This window comes from Macaca mulatta, chromosome 10 (genome assembly GCF_049350105.2).
Source record: "Macaca mulatta isolate MMU2019108-1 chromosome 10, T2T-MMU8v2.0, whole genome shotgun sequence".
NCBI lineage: Eukaryota > Metazoa > Chordata > Mammalia > Primates > Cercopithecidae > Macaca > Macaca mulatta.
In genome coordinates this window covers 35,029,538-35,047,518 of record NC_133415.1, presented here as the reverse complement: position 1 = coordinate 35,047,518, position 17,981 = coordinate 35,029,538, and positions in this window count along the sequence as shown.

Here is a 17,981-nt window from a genome sequence, read left to right as displayed (position 1 = left end):
GTCATGGCCGCACAAAACTCTACTCAGAATTGCAAGGGGGTTCTTCTGCTGCCCCTTCCAGCCCCCACACTAGAACTGGCTTTTCTGCTATTTTTAAGATTTCTTAACTCAGGCCTTCTTTGCATGGGAGCTCCACCTCCACAATAGCCACTTTCTCCTTGGAATCTGACTTGGATCCCCACCTCAGCATTGTCAAAGGCCCCGTGGAGCCTCTGAAACTCTCCCTCCTGTGGCCTTTTGAGTCTAGTGCCTGTGCTATGCATGGCTCATCAAGCTCCATAAGTATTTGTGAAATCAAAATGTCTCCTTCCTGCCCAAGACACACCCATGGCTCCTCACAGCCCACCTCCCCCACTATAACCCCTCAGTCAATCCAGTCACATTAGACCTCTCGCATCCCCTGAAAAAACTCAATCCCTTTCCTTTGCCTAAAATGCCCTTCTCTCCCCTCTACCCACTGTCTCATTCCTCAGGACCCTTCTCAAAAGTCACTCCATCAAAAAGCCTTTCAGATTCCAGCAAACACAAGGGAACTTTCGTTCATCCCCATTCCTCAAATCACTTTATGTAATTATTTATTTGTTTATTTATTTTGAGATGGAGTCTTACTCTGTTGCTCAGGCTGGAGTGCAGTGGCACGATCTCAGCTCACTACAACCTCCACCTCCAGGGTTCAACAGCTAATTTTTGTATTTTTATTAGAGATGGGATTTCGCCATGTTGCCCAGGCTGGTCTCAAACTTCTGACCTCCGGTGATCCAGCCACCTTGGCCTCCCAAAGTGCTGAGATTACAGGCATTAGCCACCACGCCCAGCCTGAAAATTTTTAAGTTTTTAACCTTAGCAGCTAACAGCAGAGTTCTTCTTTAAAAGGTATTTAACATCTGTTTTTGGAAGATATATTAATGAAATTGGATACTTGGGTTTCCTGGGCATGTCAAACCATAGCCATCAACATAGTATACCCTACCTTCTCATCAAATTCTTTTTTTTTTTTTTTTTTTGAGACGGAGTCTCGCTCTGTTACCCAGGCTGCTCATCAAATTCTTAATAAGACAAGCTTTCATTTCTTTATGACAAAACCACCCTACGCATTTAAGTTCCTTACCCAGAACTTAAGTCTTAATCTAAAATTTTCATAAATCAAATTATTTGGAAAAATTTCAATACTGATCACAAAATAATCAAATTATTTTACACATTTTAAAATATCCAAATCTATTATCATTCAACATTTTTAATGTTTCAAAATAAGTGACAAAACGAATATCAAATCCTCTTAACTATTTCAAATTAATCACAACCATAATGTGCCAGATTCTCTAACATGACAGTCTCCAAAGTATTTCAAATGCCTTGAGAAACAAATAATACATACAAATTACCATGATGATTTCAGTTTTTTTCTAAACCTAATGCAAAGTAGTAATATCACGGATTTGGTAGACATTTTTCTTGTCACAATGCTTATTTCTACACCTTCACAGCGTTTTCCTATGCTTACCACTTTGAGGAGATCAGAATTACTGTCTCAATTTGGCTGGGACTACTCAGTCCAAAATTTGGAATTGAGATGGGTTACAGATTTTAGTATAGTTAGAGTTTCTGAATTGCATCAGAACAGCTGGGCCTACTTTCAGAGTGGCCCCGCCTGAGGTTTACTTTTACTCATGGTTCTACAGGTTGTACGGGAAGCATGGCAGCAGCATCTGCTTCTGATGAGGGCCTCAGGAAGCTTCCAATCATGGCATAAGGCAAAGAGAGAGCAAGCAAATCATGGTGAGAAAGGAAGCAAGAGTGAGAGGGAGGAAGCGCCAGGCTCTTTTAAACAACCAGATCTCACATGAACTCATAGACTGAGAACTCACTCATTACTGCAGGACAATACCAAGTCATTCATGAAGGTTCCATTCCCGTGACCAAAACACCTCCCACTAGGCCCACCTCCAACATTGGAGGTCACATTTCCACATGAGATTTGGAGAGGACAAACATCTAAACCATATCAAAATTTTTCATGTATTTGTCTAAATTGATTCCTATGTATTTCAAATTTTTGTAGCTATTGTAAATGAGATTGCTTTCTTGATTTCTTTTTCAGATTATTCACCATTGACATATATAAATGCTACTAATTTTTGTACATTGAGTTTGTATCCAGCAACTTACTAAATTAGTTTACCAGTTCTAGCAGTTTTTTGGTGGAGTCTTTAGGTTTTTCTAAGTGTAAGTTCATGTCATCTGTGAACAAGGCTATGATTTCTTTCTTTCCAATTTTAATGCTCTTTATTTTTTTCCCTTGCTTAATTGCTCTGCCAGGACTTTCAATATTATGTTAAATAAAAGTGGTGAAAAGTGAGCATCCTTGTCTTATTCCAGATGTTAGAAGAAAGGCTTTCAATATACAACGTTAGCTGTGTGTTTGTCAACTATGGCCTATGTTATTTTGAGGTATGTTTCTTCTATACCCAGTTTGCTGAGGGTTTTTACTATAAAGGTGTGTTGAATTTTATTGGATGATTTTTCAATATCTATTGAAATGGTCATATGGCTTCTGTTCTTGGTTCTGTTAATGTAATGTATCACATTTATTGATTTGCATGTGTTGAATCATCCTTGAATTCCTGGGATGAATTTTACTTGATCATGGTGAATTATTTTTTAACATGTTGTTGAATTTAGTTCACTAGTACTTTGTTGAGAATTTTTGCATCTATGTTTATGCATGATATTGGCCTGTAGTTTTCTTTTTTGTTGTGTCTTTGTCTGGTTTTGGTACCAGAGTAATGCTGACTTTCTAGAATAAGTTTAGAAGTATTCCCTTCTCTTCAAATTTTTTGAAGCACTTGCTTGAATAGAATTCGTATTATTATTTTTTCTTTTTTAAAGACAGACTCACTCTGTTGCCCAGGCTGGCTGGAGTGCAGTGGTGCCATCTGGGCTCACTGCAACCTCCGCCTCCTGGGTTCTAGGGATTCTCCTGCCTCAGCCTCCTGAGTAGCTAGGATTACAGGCGTCCACCACCACACCAAGCTAATTTTTGCATTTTTAGTAGAGATGGGGTTTCACCATGTTGGCCAGGCTGGTCTTGAACTCCTAACCTGAAGTGATCCACCTGCCTCAGCCTCCCAAAATGCTGGGATTACAAGTGTGAGCCACTGTGCCTGGCGGGATATTATTTCTTCTTTAAATGTTTGGCAGAATTCAGCAGTGAAGCCATCAGGTTCTGGGCTTTATTAATTAATTTATTTATTTGACATAATCTTGCTCGATCACCCAGGCTGGTGTGCAGTGGGGTAATCTCGGCTCACTGCAACCTCTGCCTCCCAGGTTCAAGTTATTCTTGTTCCTCAGCCTCCTGAGTAGCTAGGATTACAGGCATGTGCCACCACGCCCAGCTAATTTTTATATTTTTAGCAGAGATAGTGTTTTGCTATGTTGGCCATGCTTGTCTCGAACTCCTGTCCTCAAGTGATCTACCCACCTCAGCCTCCCAAAGTGCTGGGATTACAGGCGTGAGCCCCCGTGCTCGGCTGGCTTTTCTTTGGTGAGAGACTTTTTATTACTGTTTCAATCTCATTACTCATTATTGATTTGCTGAGGTTTTCTATTTCTTCACGGTTCAATCTTTTTTTTTTTTTTTTTGAGATGGTGTCTCACTCTGTCACCCAGGCTGGAGTGCAGTGGTGCGACCGTGGCTCACTGCAACCTCCACCTCCCAGGTTCAAATGATTATCCTGCCTCAGCCACCCGAGTAGCTGGGATTACAGGTGCCCACTACCAAGCTCGGCTAATTTTTGTATTTTTAGTAGAGGTGGGGTTTCATGATGTTGGCCAGGCTGGTCTCTAACTCCTGAACTCGAGTGATTCACCCACCTCGGCCTCCCAAAGTGCTGGGATTACAGGCGTGAACCACCACGCTCGGCCAGCTTTTCTTTGGTGAGAGACTTTTTATTACTGTTTCGATCTCATTACTCATTATTGATTTGTTGAGGTTTTCTATTTCTTCACGGTTCAATCTTTTTTTTTAAGATGGAGTCTTGCTCTGTCACCCAGGCTGGAATTCAGTGGTGCAAACTTGGCTCACTGCAACCTCTGCCTCCCAAATTCAAACGATTCTCCTGCCTCAGCCACCCGGGTAGCTGGGATTACAGGCGCCCACTACCAAGCTCAGCTAATTTTTGCACTTTTAGTAGAGGCAGGGTTTCATGATGTTGGCCAGGCTGGTCTCTAACTCCTGGACTTGAGTGATCCACCTACCTTGGCCTCCCGAAGTGCTGAGATTACAGGCATGAGCCATTGTGCCCAGTGGTCTTCATAGTTTAATCCTGATATATTGTATACGTACAGGAATGCATGCATTTCTTCTAGGTTTTTTAATGTGTTGCTGTGTAGTTGTTTATGTAGTTTCTAATGATTCTTTGTACTTCTGTGGTCTCAGTTATGTCTCTTTTTTCATTTCTGATTTTATTTGATTTTTTGCTCTTTTTTCTTAGTTTAATTAAAGGTTTATTTTATCTTTTCAAAAAGGCAGCTTTTTGTTTCATTGATTATTTGTAATTCTTTTAGTCTCAATTCCATTTAGTTCTCTGATCTTTATTATTTCTTTCCTCCTAATTTGGGCTTTGGTTTGCTCTTGCTTTTCTAGTGCCTTGAGGCACATCATTAGGTTGTTTATAAGAAGTCTTTCTGGCCGGGTGCGGTGGCTCAAGCCTGTAATCCCAGCACTTTGGGAGGCCGAGACGGGCGGATCACGAGGTCAGGAGATCGAAACCATCCTGGCTAACACAGTGAAACCCCGTCTCTATTAAGAAATACAAAAAACTAGCCGGGCGAGGTGGCGGGCGCCTGTAGTCCCAGCTACTCGGGAGGCTGAGGCCGGAGAATGGCGTGAACCCGGGAGGCAGAGCTTGCAGTGAGCTGAGATCCGGCCACTGCACTCCAGCCTGGGCGACAGAGCGAGACTCCGTCTCAAAAAAAAAAAAAAAAAAAAAAAAAAAAAAAAAAAAAAGTCTTTCTACCTTTTTTTTTCTTGATTTCACAGTGTTTGGAATCTACTTTTTTTTATAAGCATTTATTGCTATAAACATCCCTCTTGTTACTGCTTCTGCTGTATCCCCTAGATTTTGGCTTGTTGTACTTCCATTTCCATTTGTTTCAACTTTTTAAAATTTCCTTCTTAATGTCTTTATTGACCCATTGATAGTTCAGGAGCATGTTGTTTTGTTTCCATGTGTTGTGTATTTTCCAAGGCTTCTGTTATTATTGATTCTGGTCTTATTCCATTGTATTCAGAAAAGATAATTGACATGACTTCTACTTTTTTGAATTTGTTGAGAATTGTTTTGTGGCCTAAGATATGGTCTATTCTGGAGAATGTTCCATGTGCTGATGAAAAGCATATGGATTGTGTAGCAGTTGGGTGAAATGTTCTGTAAATGTCAGTTAGGCCTTGATCTAGTGTGTAGTTGAACTCTGATGTTTCTTTCTTGATTTTCTGTCTGGATCTGGATCTGTCCATTACTAAGAGTGGGGTGTTGAAGTCCCCTACTGTTATTGTATTGCAGTCCCTCTCTCCCTCTAGATCTAGTCATGTTTGCTTTATACACTTAGAGCCTTCAGTGTTGAATGCATAGATATTTATAATTGTCATATTCTCTTCATGAATGGACCTCTTTATCATTGTATAGTGACCTTCTTTATCTCTTTTTACAGTCTTTTATTTACAGTCTATTTTATCTGATATAAGAATAACTACTCCTGCTCTTTGTTGGCTTCCAGTTGCGTGGAATGTCTTTTGCTATCCCTTCACTTTCAGTCTCTGTGTGTCTTTATAGATGAGATGGGTTTATTGTAGGCAGCATATAGTTGGGTCTTGTTTCTTTATCCCATCAGCCAATCCATGGCTTTTAACTGGAGAATTGAGTCCATTTACATGCAGAGTTATTATTGATATTATTACTACTGCAATTTTGTTGCTTGTTTTCTGATTGTTTTGTAACTCCTTGCTTCCTTTCTTTCTTTCTTCCTATCTTTATTTCTTCCTGTCTTTCTTAGAGGTTAAGTGATACTCTCTGGTAGTATGTTTTAACTGATTGCTTTTATTTTTAATGAATCTATTTTAGGTTTTTGCATTGTGATTACCATGAGGCTTACCAAAAACATTTTATAGTTATAACAAGTTATTTTAAAGAGATGACAACTTAAAGAAAATAATAAAAATGAACAAGGAAAAAAAAGTTTTAACTTTACAATTTAATTTCATCCCCTATATTCTGACTTTATGTTGTATCAATTTATGTGTATTTCTATAATGTCTATCTCCTAACAGATTGCTGTAGGTATTGTTGTTTTTGATAGCTTTGGCTTTTGGGCTGCATACTAGTTGTGAGTGGATTGCACACTGAAATTATAGTATTAGAGTATTCTGGGTTTGTTCATGTACTTAATTTTACCAGTGGATTTCATACCTTTACATGTTTTCTTTTTGCATGTTAGATTTTTTTTTTCTCTTTCTGATTGAAGAATTCTTAGCACTTCTTGTAACATAGGTCTGGTGGTGGTGAACTCTCTCATCTTTTGTTTGTCTGGAAAAGACTTTATGTCCTCTCCATATTTGAAGGGACACTTTTCTAATACAGTATTCTTTTTTTTTTTTTTTTTTTTTTTTTGAGACGGAGTCTTGCTCTGTCACCCAGGCTGGAGTGCAGTGGCCGGATCTCAGCTCACTGCAAGCTCCGCCTTCCGGGTTTACGCCATTCTCCTGCCTCAGCCTCCCAAGTAGCTGGGACTACAGGCGCCCGCCACCGCGCCCGGCTAGTTTTTTTTTTTTTTGTATTTTTAGTAGAGACGGGGTTTCACCGTGTTAGCCAGGATGGTCTCGATCTCCTGACCTCGTGATCCGCCCGCCTCGGCCTCCCAAAGTGCTGGGATTACAGGCTTGAGCCACCGCGCCCGGCCTACAGTATTCTTAAATGGCAGTTTTTTTCTTTGAGCACTTTGAAAATGTCATCCCATTCCCTTCTGATCTGTGTAGTTCCAATTGAGAAATCTGTTGCCAGATAAATTGGAGCTTATTTATATCTTATTTGCTTCTTTTCTCTTGCTGCTTTTAGGATCCTTTCTTTATCCTTGACCTTTGAGCATTTCATTATTACATGCCTTTTGGTAGTCTTATTTGGGTTGAACCTGTTTGGTGTTCTCTGACCTTCTTGTATGGGATATTTGTCTCTTTCTCAAGTTTGGAAAGTTTTTTAGGTGTCTGTTTGTGTTTGATTTTGAATAAGTTTTCCACCCTTTGCTCTTGTTCAGCTCCCTTCTGAACACCAAGAATTCTTAGATTTGGTCTTTTGAGGTAATTTTCTATATTTAGGAGATAATTTTTATCGCATTTTGTTATTTTTATGTTTTTGCTCCTCTGTGTATTTTTTAGAAGCCTGTCTTTGAGCTCACTGGTTTTTCCCTCTGCTTGATTCATTTTGCTGGTTGAGAGTCTCTAATTTTATATATATGTATATATATATATATATATATATATATATATATATATATATATATTTTTTTTTTTTTTTTTTTTTTTTTTTTTTTGAGACAGTCTCACTCTGTCGCCCAGGCTGGAGTGCAGTGGCGTGATCTCTGCTCACTGCAACCTCCGCCTCCTGGGTTCAAGCAATACTTCTGCCTCAGCCTCCCAAGTAACTGGGACTACAGGCATGTGCCACCACGCCCAGCTAACTTTTTGTATTTTAGTAGAGACGGGGTTTCACCGTGTTGCCCAAGCTGGTCTCAAACTCCTGAGCTCATGCAATCTAACCACTTTGGCCTCCCAAAGTGCTGGGATTACAGGTGTGAGCCACCACGACTGGCCATGAATTTTTTAGTTGAGTGAATTTATCTCTCAGCTCCAAGATTTCTGTTTGATTATTCAAAACTTCAATCTCTGTGTTAAATTTCTCTTGTGAATTTCTGAATTACTTTTGTATGTTATCTTGGAGATCACTGAGTTTTCTCAAAACAGACATTTTGAATTCTTGGTCAGAGGTTCACATATTGCTGACTCATTAAGGTCAGTCACTGGTTTCTTGCTCTGTCCATTTGGGGTCATGGTTCCTTCTTTGCTATTGTTTCCTGTGATGTGAGTCTGTGTCTTTGCATTAAAGGATTTGTTGTTTATTTCAATCTTCTCTGTCTGGCTTGCTTTGGTTTTTATTTGATATGTTTGCTTGGAGTTTTATTTTTAATTTACCTGTTGATTATTTATTTATTTATTTATTTATTTATTTATTTATTTATTTTCTTTTTCTTTTTTTCCAGCTCGATCACTGCCTCCTTTTTGACACTAGATGGTGGCATAAGCCCAGGTTTGCCTTGGTTCTAGAAAGCAATTAAGAGTGCCACCCTAGAAAGCAATTAAGAGTGCCAATTAAGAGGCGCGGTGGCTCACGCCTGTAATCCTAGCACTTTGGTAGGCTGAGGTGGGCAGATCACGAGGTCAACAGATCAAGACCATCCTGGCCCACATGGTGAAACTCCGTCTCTACTAAAAATACAAAAATTAGCTGGGTGTGGTGGCGGGCACCTGTAGTCCCAGCTACTCAGCAGGCTGAGGCAGGAGAATCGCTTGAACCTGGGAGGCGGAGGTTGCAGTGAGCGGAGATCACAATACTGCAGTCCAGTCTGGTGACAGAGTGAGACCCCATCTCAAAAAAAAAAAAAAAAAAGAATGCCACCCATCAGGATGAGGGAGGTACCAAAAGGGACATTTCAGTAGTGTGGGAAGGATGGTTAGGGGTTGTGCCCAGGGGACCTGTGGAACAAACCTACCACATGGTGCTGCTGAACAGCCACGCTGATTTGCTGTCTCCTTTGGCCAAATTAGAGCAGGGCGTCCAGGGCTGGGGATGGTGGTCCTGCCTCTCCACTCTGTCTCTCCTCTGGGATGTTTCTTCTTTCAGGCACACTGGATGCTTTCTGTGGGTTGAGTCAGGGACAGGTTTCCTGCCAGTGAACCCACGATGATGGAGAAGCTGATTGGCCATCTCGATCTCACTTTTTCCAGTGAAGAACGCATGAGTCAGTGAGTTTTCTGCACGCTTGGTGTGGGGCAGATTTGAGGGAGGGGCATCATGGATATAGAAGTCTGAGTCTCAGCCAGGCGCAGTGTTTCACACCTGTAATCTCAGCACTTTGGGAGGCCGAGGCGGGCAGATCACCTGAGGTCAGGAGTTCAAAACCAGCCTGGCCAACATGATGAAACCCCCTCTCTACTAAAAATACAAAAATTACCCGTGCATGGTGGCGCACACTTGTAATCCCAGCTACTCAGGAGGCTGAGGCAGGAGAATTGCTTGAACCCAGGAAGCACAGGTTGCAGTGAGCCACTGCACTCCAACCTGGGCGATAGAGCAAGACTCCATCTTTAAAAAAAAATTATTTAAGTCTGATTCTCTTGACGTCGTCTCAAAGTTTTTTCATCTGTGGCCCCAGGAAATGTCTCATCTTCATATTTGAGTTCTGGAACATTGCTGATGATGATCTTGGTGCTACATGTTTCTTTTCAGTTTTCTGTTGGGGAAGTAAAGCCAGCTTCCTTCCGCAGCACCATTTTGAAACCCCTAGTGAAATTTTTTGATTGAGAAATATTCTGCAAATGTTTTTATATTTTACTTCCTTTTCAATGATCACTATTCTCTAGCCATGTGATTGACAAGGACTTTCCTCATAGTTCTATACCCTTCACCACATCATTCTCTCTTCCTCCCATAAATAGGAATCAACTTCTCAGCCTCTCATTCTATGGACTCATCTCACATTCTCTCTCCCAGCATTATTTCTAGTCAGTCACCTACCACCCTCTCCTCTGTTTCTTCAAATCTCAATGTACCTTTTCTTTTTTTTTTTTTGAGACGGAGTCTCACTCTGTCACCCAGGCTGGAATGCGGTGGCATGATCTCGGCTCACTGCAACCTCTGCATCCCGGATTCAAGCAATTCTCCTGCCTCAGCCTCGCAACTAGCTGGGATTACAAGCACCCACCACCACGCCCCACGCTCAGCTAATTTTTGTATTTTTAGTAGAGACGGGATTTCATCATGTTGGCCAGGCTGGTCTCAAACTCCTGACCTCCTGATCCTCTCACCTTGGCCTCCCAAAATGGTGATAGATAGAGAAATTATGTGACCGATGCCACACAGGTAGTCAGTGGCAGAGCCCAGGATAAAGAGAGCCAGATGGGTGCTTGGTAAAGAAGTTAGAAGTTTTCAGCTCTCATGCTAGGGGGGTCTTCCTGTTGCATGAAGCCAGAGTGAGAATAATTACATGCAGGAATAGCAATTAAATTTATATTTTAAACAAAAGGTACATTGGTCGGGCATGGTGACTCACGCCTGTAATCCCAGCACTTTGGGAGGCCGAGGTGGGTGGATCACCTGAGGTCAGGAGTTCAAGACCAGCCTGGGCAACATGGTGAAACCCCGTCTCTACTAAAAATACAAAAATTAGCCCGGCATGGTGGCACACACCTGTAATCCCAGCTACTCGGGAGGCCAAGGCATGAGAATCACTTGAATATGGGAGCCAGAAGTTGCAGTGAGCCAAGATCACACCACTGCACTCCAGCCTGAGCGACAGAGAGAGACTCCATCTCAAAAAAATAAAAAGGAAAGGAAGTACCTGTCATTCTATTTCATAGAAACAAACCTGAGATAAATCATGGCTCTATAGTGGTATTCCACAAAGGATAAAATGTAAATTGTACTCGAAGAGTGTTTCAACTCATGAAAAGAATGACAACGATGTGCAGTATGTGTCAGTGGTGACTATGTTATCGTCTTTGTTGTCACCTACTATTAATACTAATTGTATTGCATTGGCATTTTATTATATCAAGAAATTGTTAGATACATATGTTTGTTTGTTTAAAAATATCAAAAATTATAGTTAAAAGAGTAATTAGTCCGTTGACCATGAGGGAGAGATCTACATATGACTTTAGAATCAGAGATGATATAAGAGAGAAAGTAAAACATTTGAAAAGTGTGGAATCCATTCAAGGAGGAGAGTGATTAGTTATTAATACGACCTGGATAGAGGGCTCATGACTTCACCAACTCAAATCAGGAGCACAAATGTTGTGAAAGTGACCTGTGTTATAGGATGGAGGGATGCTCCAGGATTTCAAGGAAAAAATGCAGGCCTGAAGAGGTCTATTACATTAGAAAGATTTCAGTTTGTATTATCAGTTTGCTTTTGTTGCATAACAAAACACCCCAAAACTCAGTGGCTTAAGTTTTCTCTTTTTATTTCTCCTCTTTCTGTGGGTCAGTTGAACAGCTCTTCTGGTCCGGTCTGGTTCAACTAGTGCTGAATGTTCAAGGCTGAATGGTCAATGTCTGGTAGTTGGAAGGCTGCTTGGTCTGAGGGGGCTTCAGCTGGGATGGACTGACTCTGCCCGGCATGGCCTCTTACCCGCCAATAAGTCAGCCTCGGCTTCCTCACATGGAAGCCTAAGGACCAGAAAGCAGGCCCCAATGTGTCAAGTTTGCTATGGCCCCATTGGCCAAAACAATTCTAATGACCAAGCCCAGAATCCATGTGAGACCGGATTACTCAAGCAGGTGTGAACAAACTGAGGGCCATTACTTTAATAACTTATTACAGCTTGTAAACAGTTTGATTTATTAGCTTTTTCAGGTGTTGCATAGATGCTTAGAAATAATTTTGTGTTAAATTTGTAAGTCTAGCAGTCAGCGTTTGAAACTTTTAAGAGAAACATGCACATAAAATTTGCAATGTGGTTTGAAATGTCTTAGGAAATTTAATGAATCAAGTTTGAAGTAGTGTTAAGTGTTTAAGGAGGATTTAGTCTCTGACATTTATGAGTTAATAGCACATGAATCAAAGAACAAGTAAAACAGATTGTTATTATTTTATGCCAATATTACCAGATTAATAAATGGACTAGAGCAGGGCACGGTGGCTCATGCCTATAATCCCAGTACTTTGGGAAGCCAAGGTGAGAGGATCACTTGAGTCCAGGAGTTTGAGGTCAGCCTGGGCAACATAGTGAGACCCTGTCTCTACAAAAAAATTTAAAATTAGCCAGGCATGGTGGTGCACACCTGGAGTTCCAGCTACTCTGGAGGCTGAGGCTAGAGGATCACTTGAGCCCAGAAGGTTGAGACTGCAGTGAGTCGTGACTGTGCAACCACACTCCAGCCTACATAACAGAGCTAGAACCTGTTTCAAATAAGTAAGTAAGTAAATACATAAATAAACTAGCAAGCTTTGTAAGTTAAATTTAAAAGCTTAAAGACTGGATGTGGTGGCTAGTGCCTGTAATCCCAGGTACCCGGGAGGCTGAGGCAGGAGGATAACTTGAAGCCATAGTTTGAGATCAGCTGACCAGCCTGGGCAACATAGTGAGACACTGTCTCTAAAAAACAAACAAACAAACAAACAAAAAAACAAAAGCCAGGCGCCGTGGTTCACGCCTGTAATCCCAGCACTTTGGTAGGCCGAGGTGGGTGGATCATGAGGTAAGGAGTTCGAGATCAGCCTGGCCAACATAGTGAAACCCCCTCTCTACTAAAAATACAAAAAAATTAGCTGAGCATAGTGGCAGGTGCCTGAATCCCAGCTACTCGGGAGGCTGAGGCAGGAGAATCGTTTGAACCCAGGAAGCGGAGGTTGCAGTGAGCAGCAATCGCGCCACTGCACTCCAGCCGGGGCGACAGAGTGAAACTCCATCTCAAAAATAATAATAATAACAAATAATGCTTGAGAAGAACTAGGATTTAAATGTTGCAACTCAGTGTAAGAATAAAAATAAAACAGTTGTCATTAAAATTTTTCTGAGGCCAGGGGTGACAGGATCGCTTGACCCCAGGGGTTTCCCCCTGGGAAACATAGATATTACATATTACAAGTAATAAAAAAATTAGACAGGCATAGTGGCACACACCTGTGGTCCCACATACTTGGGAGACTGAGGCAGAAGGATCACCTGAGCCCAGGAGGTTGAGACTGCAGTGAGCTGTGATGGAGCCACTGTACTCCAGCCTGGGTGACAGAGTGAGACTCTGTCTGGGAAAAAAAAAGGAAAAAAAAAATTCCACACACAAAAACCCCTCTTGAACTTAGTAAATCTCAGTTGACACATTTATTCAATAGTTTATTCAAAACACGTTTATTGATCATCTCCTGGGAGACAGAGGCTATTCTAAGCACTGGGAATATGGTTGTCTTAGTCTGTTTTCTGTTGCTATAAGAGAATACCATAGATGGGTAATTTATAAGAAAAAAAAATTTATTTAGCTCACAATTCTGGAGGCCAGGAAGTCCAAGAGCATGGCACTGGCATTTGGTGAGGGCCTCTTTGCTGTGTCAAAACATGGCAGAGGCCATCATAGGGAGAGAGGGTAAGAGTGTGCAGGTCAGCTCAGGTCTGCTAGTCCTTTTTTTTTTTGAGACAGGATTTCACTCTTTCACTCCCATCTCCCAAGCTGGAGTGCGGTGGCACAATGTCGGCAAACTGCAACCTCTGCCTCCCTCCCAGGCTCAAGCCTCAGCCTCTCGAGCAGCTAGGACTACAGGCACGTGCCACCGCATCTGGCTAATTTTTGTATTTTGGGTAGCGACGGGTTTTCACCATGTTGTCCAGGCTGGTCTATGAACTCCTAAGCTCAAGTGATCTGCCTGCCTCAGCCTCTCAAAGTGCAGGGATTACTCAAAGTACATGAGCCACCGCGCCTGGCCTATCTTCCTCTTCATATAAAGACACCAGTCCCTTTATGGAGGCCTCCACCTTCATGTTCTAATTCAAATTACTTCCCAAAGGCCTCACCTCCAATCAACATATGAATTTGGGGATTAAGTTTGTAACATGTGAAATTTGGGGGATACATTCAAAGAATAGCAATGATGAAAAATAATTTGCAGTCTCTTCTTTCACTGAGATTATACACTAGCAGAGGACATGGAGGAAAAGTCAAATAAACAAACAACATCGTTTCAGAGAATGGAGACAGAAAGATCAGTCAATCAGAGACTAGCTCCTAACCCCATCTTTCTCATGGCAAAGGATATTCTGTCCCCTGTCTCACTGTCCTGGAATGAAATCCGTGGCCATTTCCATTTTCCCATAGCCAAAGACACCACCAAGTTCTCCAATCCCTGACTCTTATTCCTGACATCAGTCTATTGCTCCTTGTATAATCAGTCAATGAATCAAAAAAAAAAATGTTTTTTGGATATCTACTATCTCCTTAGGACGAGGCTCTGTCAGGGGAAAAGTAAGAACCCAGAGAACACGCAATAAGCAAAGCAGCCTAATGTTGACATGTGCTTGGCAAGTACTCACAGAACACCTCACACCCAGCCAAGCACTGCGGGTGAGAGCAACACAGGAGTGAAGACGCCGGGGTCCTTACCATCAGGGAGGACAGTCTTACAGCTAGGGGAAAACTATATTTCATCCAGTTGAAGACACCCATTTTCTACATTTTAAAATTCCTAAAATTAGGCTTTATCTTTCAATGATTTTGGATCTTTGGATGAAATAACGGTAACTACAGCACAAAGCAGCATCGTGCCCTGAGAGGTGTGCAGAGCCTATAGCAATTAGAACAGTGGTCCAAGTTCAGGCTACACATCAGACGTACCTGGGAAACTCAAAAATACTTATGCCCAGACGCCACCGCAGACCCACCGAATCAGTGTGGAAGAGTGTGGCTGTGCATTGGTATTTTAAAAAGCACCTCATGGGATTCTAATATGTAGGCAGAGTTGAGAACCAGGATAGCAATTTCAAATGAGAGTACACGTTACCCTGAGGTTACCTGAAGACTTTCCAAGGGGCATGCCTTGGAAAGTTTAGGGCACAGGTCAGTAAACTAGGGCCTATGGCCCAAATCTGTTCTGCTGCCTGTTTTTGTACCCTCCGGGGAGCTAAGTTGGTTTTTACAGTTTCAAATGGTCAGGGGAAAAAATCAAAAGGGAAATAATATGTTAGGACAAATGAAAATTATATGCAATGTAAATGTAAATGTCCACAAATAAAGTTTTATTAGAACACAGACACACTCCTTTGTTTACATATTGTCAATAGCTGCTACAAGGGCAGAGTTGAATAGCTGGGACAGAACTACATGGTTGGCAAAGCCTGAAATATTTACTATCTGACACTTTTCAGAAAAAAAAAAAAATTTGCTGGCCCTGGCTTGAAGGGAATAGATTTGAAGGGAATGGACCTCCAGAATCTCAACCTCCCCGTGTCCTCTTCCAGATACTTGCCTGCCTGGAAAGGTACCAGCTGTCAAGATGTCAGGTGCGGGTGGAGGCTCCACTCCTTCCCCACACTTTTGTTTCCTACTTGTCCTTCTCCCACTTTCAGAAGAAAGGTAGGCCTCTCATTAGTCCTGGCTATTAAGTTTCTAACATGTGAAATTTGGGGGACTGTGTAAAAAAAGCCCCTGGGGGCCCAGAGCTGTGGCTCACCCCTGTAATCCCAGCACTTTGGGAGGTCGAGGAGGGCGGATCACAAGGTCAGGAGTTCGAGACCAGCCTGGCCAACATGGCGAAACCCCGTCTCTACTAAACATATAAAAATTAGCTGGGCATGGTGGCATGCGCCTGTAATCCCAGCTATTCGGGAGGCTGAGGCAGGAGAATTACTTGAACCCGGGAGGTGGAGGTTGCCACTACACTCCAGCCTGAGCGACAGAGCAAGACTCCATCTCAGGAAAAAAAAGAAAAAGAAAAAGGCCCTGGGCACTAGACATAGCAACAGTGCCAAATACCATTGTCTAATAGAACTGTGATCACAGGGTAGCTATATACACATACCGATATATAGAGATAGATAGATAGATAGACAGACAGACATTTTTTGCAAGTGAGGTAGGTTCCAAATATTGCCTTACTAAAATTGAAGGAGAACCCAATCAACTTGTCAGTTGCCAAATCAATGGGCACAGTGGTGCGAACCTGTAATCCCAGCTACTTGGGAGGCTGAGTTGAGAGGACCTCTTGAGCCCTGGAGTTTGAGTCTAGCCTGGGCCACTTAGTGAGACCCTGTCTATTCAAAAAAAAAAAAGGGTGACAAGATGGCTATGTGATCTTTGCCATATGACTGAAAATGGATTCAAAGAATTGATGAAATAAATATAATAATTATTTATGTAAGCAATTTTTTAAGGCTTACATCTAAAATATTTTTAGCCTAGGGTGGTAGCTCATGCCTGAATTCCTAGTACTTTGGGAAGCTGAGGCAGGACAATGGCTTGAGCCCAGGAATTCAAGACCAGCCTGGGTAACATAGTGAAACCCTGTCTCAATTTTAAAAATAAGAAAAATAATGGCCGGGCGTGGTGGCTCACACCTGTAATCCTAGCACTTTAGGAGGCTGAGGCAGGCGGATCATGAGGTCAGGAGATCAAGACCATCCTGGCTAAGACAGTGAAACCCCGTCTCTACCAAAAATACAAAAAATTAGCGGGGCATGATGGCGGGTGCCTGTAGTCCCAGCTACTCGGGAGGCTGAGGCAGGAGAATGGCCTGAACCCGGGAGGTGGAGCTTGCAGTTGAGTGGAGATCACGCCACTGCACTCCAGCCTGGGTGACAAAGCAAGACTCCGTCTCAAAATAACAATAATAGAATAAAAGAATAGTAATAAAATATTTTTAAATGCTAACTGTTGGTTTGTTCTATGAATAAGCAATATTTGTTCACAGATACACGAACTAATTAGGAAGAAGATGAATTTCAAATGACAGTTCATGTTTAATTACTTATTAACGTGTATTATATTTACATTATTTTTATCAATTATGCACTAAGGATGGCAATGATGAAATGAGGATCTCAGTGTCTTGCAGTGGGCAGAGGCCTTTCTCATTCTCTGCCACTGGGGCCCCACCCAGGGGGGCTCGCATTATGGCTTCCCTAAGAGCTAGGAGCTCAGAGGGAGGGGCTGGGCAAGACAGAAGTCAGGATCTTTTTGTAGCTTAATCTTGTAAGTGACATCCCATCATTTTTGTCTTCTTCTATTCACATTCTATTGTTAGAACCCAGCCTCTGGGTCCATCCCACACTCCGGGAAGAGGATTCAGAAGGTCGTGACTCCCAGGAGGTGACATCCTAGAACCCATCTTAGAAGCTGCCCACGACAACCGCTGATTTTTACGTAACAGTTACATCCTCTACATCTATTTAGATTGAGGATGGAGAATTTTAGATGTCATCTTAAAAATGCATGAGAGGATGCAGTTTTCCAAAATTCTTTTAGAAACAGACAAAAGATATTTGAAGACCACTGAGCTTCAGGCTTCATTCAGCTGGGTCCTGTCTGCGGGCGGGGCTCATGGAGATGTCGCTGGGGGTCAGCGGGTGCTTCGGGCAGCGAAAAAACCCACCTCTCGAGGGCAGTGGAAAATACAGGGAAAAGTTACGTGAGTGTAGACTCCGTGCGTGTCAAGGCCAGGCAGAGGCGCACTTGATAGGCAAGGAAAAGCGGACTGTGGTGGGCTTGGGAGGAAGGGAGGAGAGGCGAATGGGCCGGAGCGTGTGGATGAACTACGGCAGGACGGGCTCGAGCTCGAGGCAGGAACCTCGGGCTCGAGCTCGAGGCAGGGGCAGCGCGGGCCAGCTTGGGAGGGTCCTCGAGGGTGCGGGGAGGAGTGGACACAGGCTGCACGCGTGCTAAGAAGGAAACTCATGAAATGTATAATTCGCTGGCGACAGCTTCCGCAGCCGTGGAGCGACCCTCTGGGGAGTAACGACTCTCTTAGGCGCGGCTAGGACACAGAGTCGCACAGACCAGGTAACTGCCTGCCCTCCAGGAACTCAGTGTCCCTGAGTCCGAGCCAGGAGGCTGGAAATGACTGCTGTCCCCTCCTCCCTGGAGCCCGGAGCTGTCCTTGTCTTGAGAAAGAGAAAGCAAAGCCCGGGAAAGCAGAGCGAGCAGGACCAGGCAAAGGGGTGG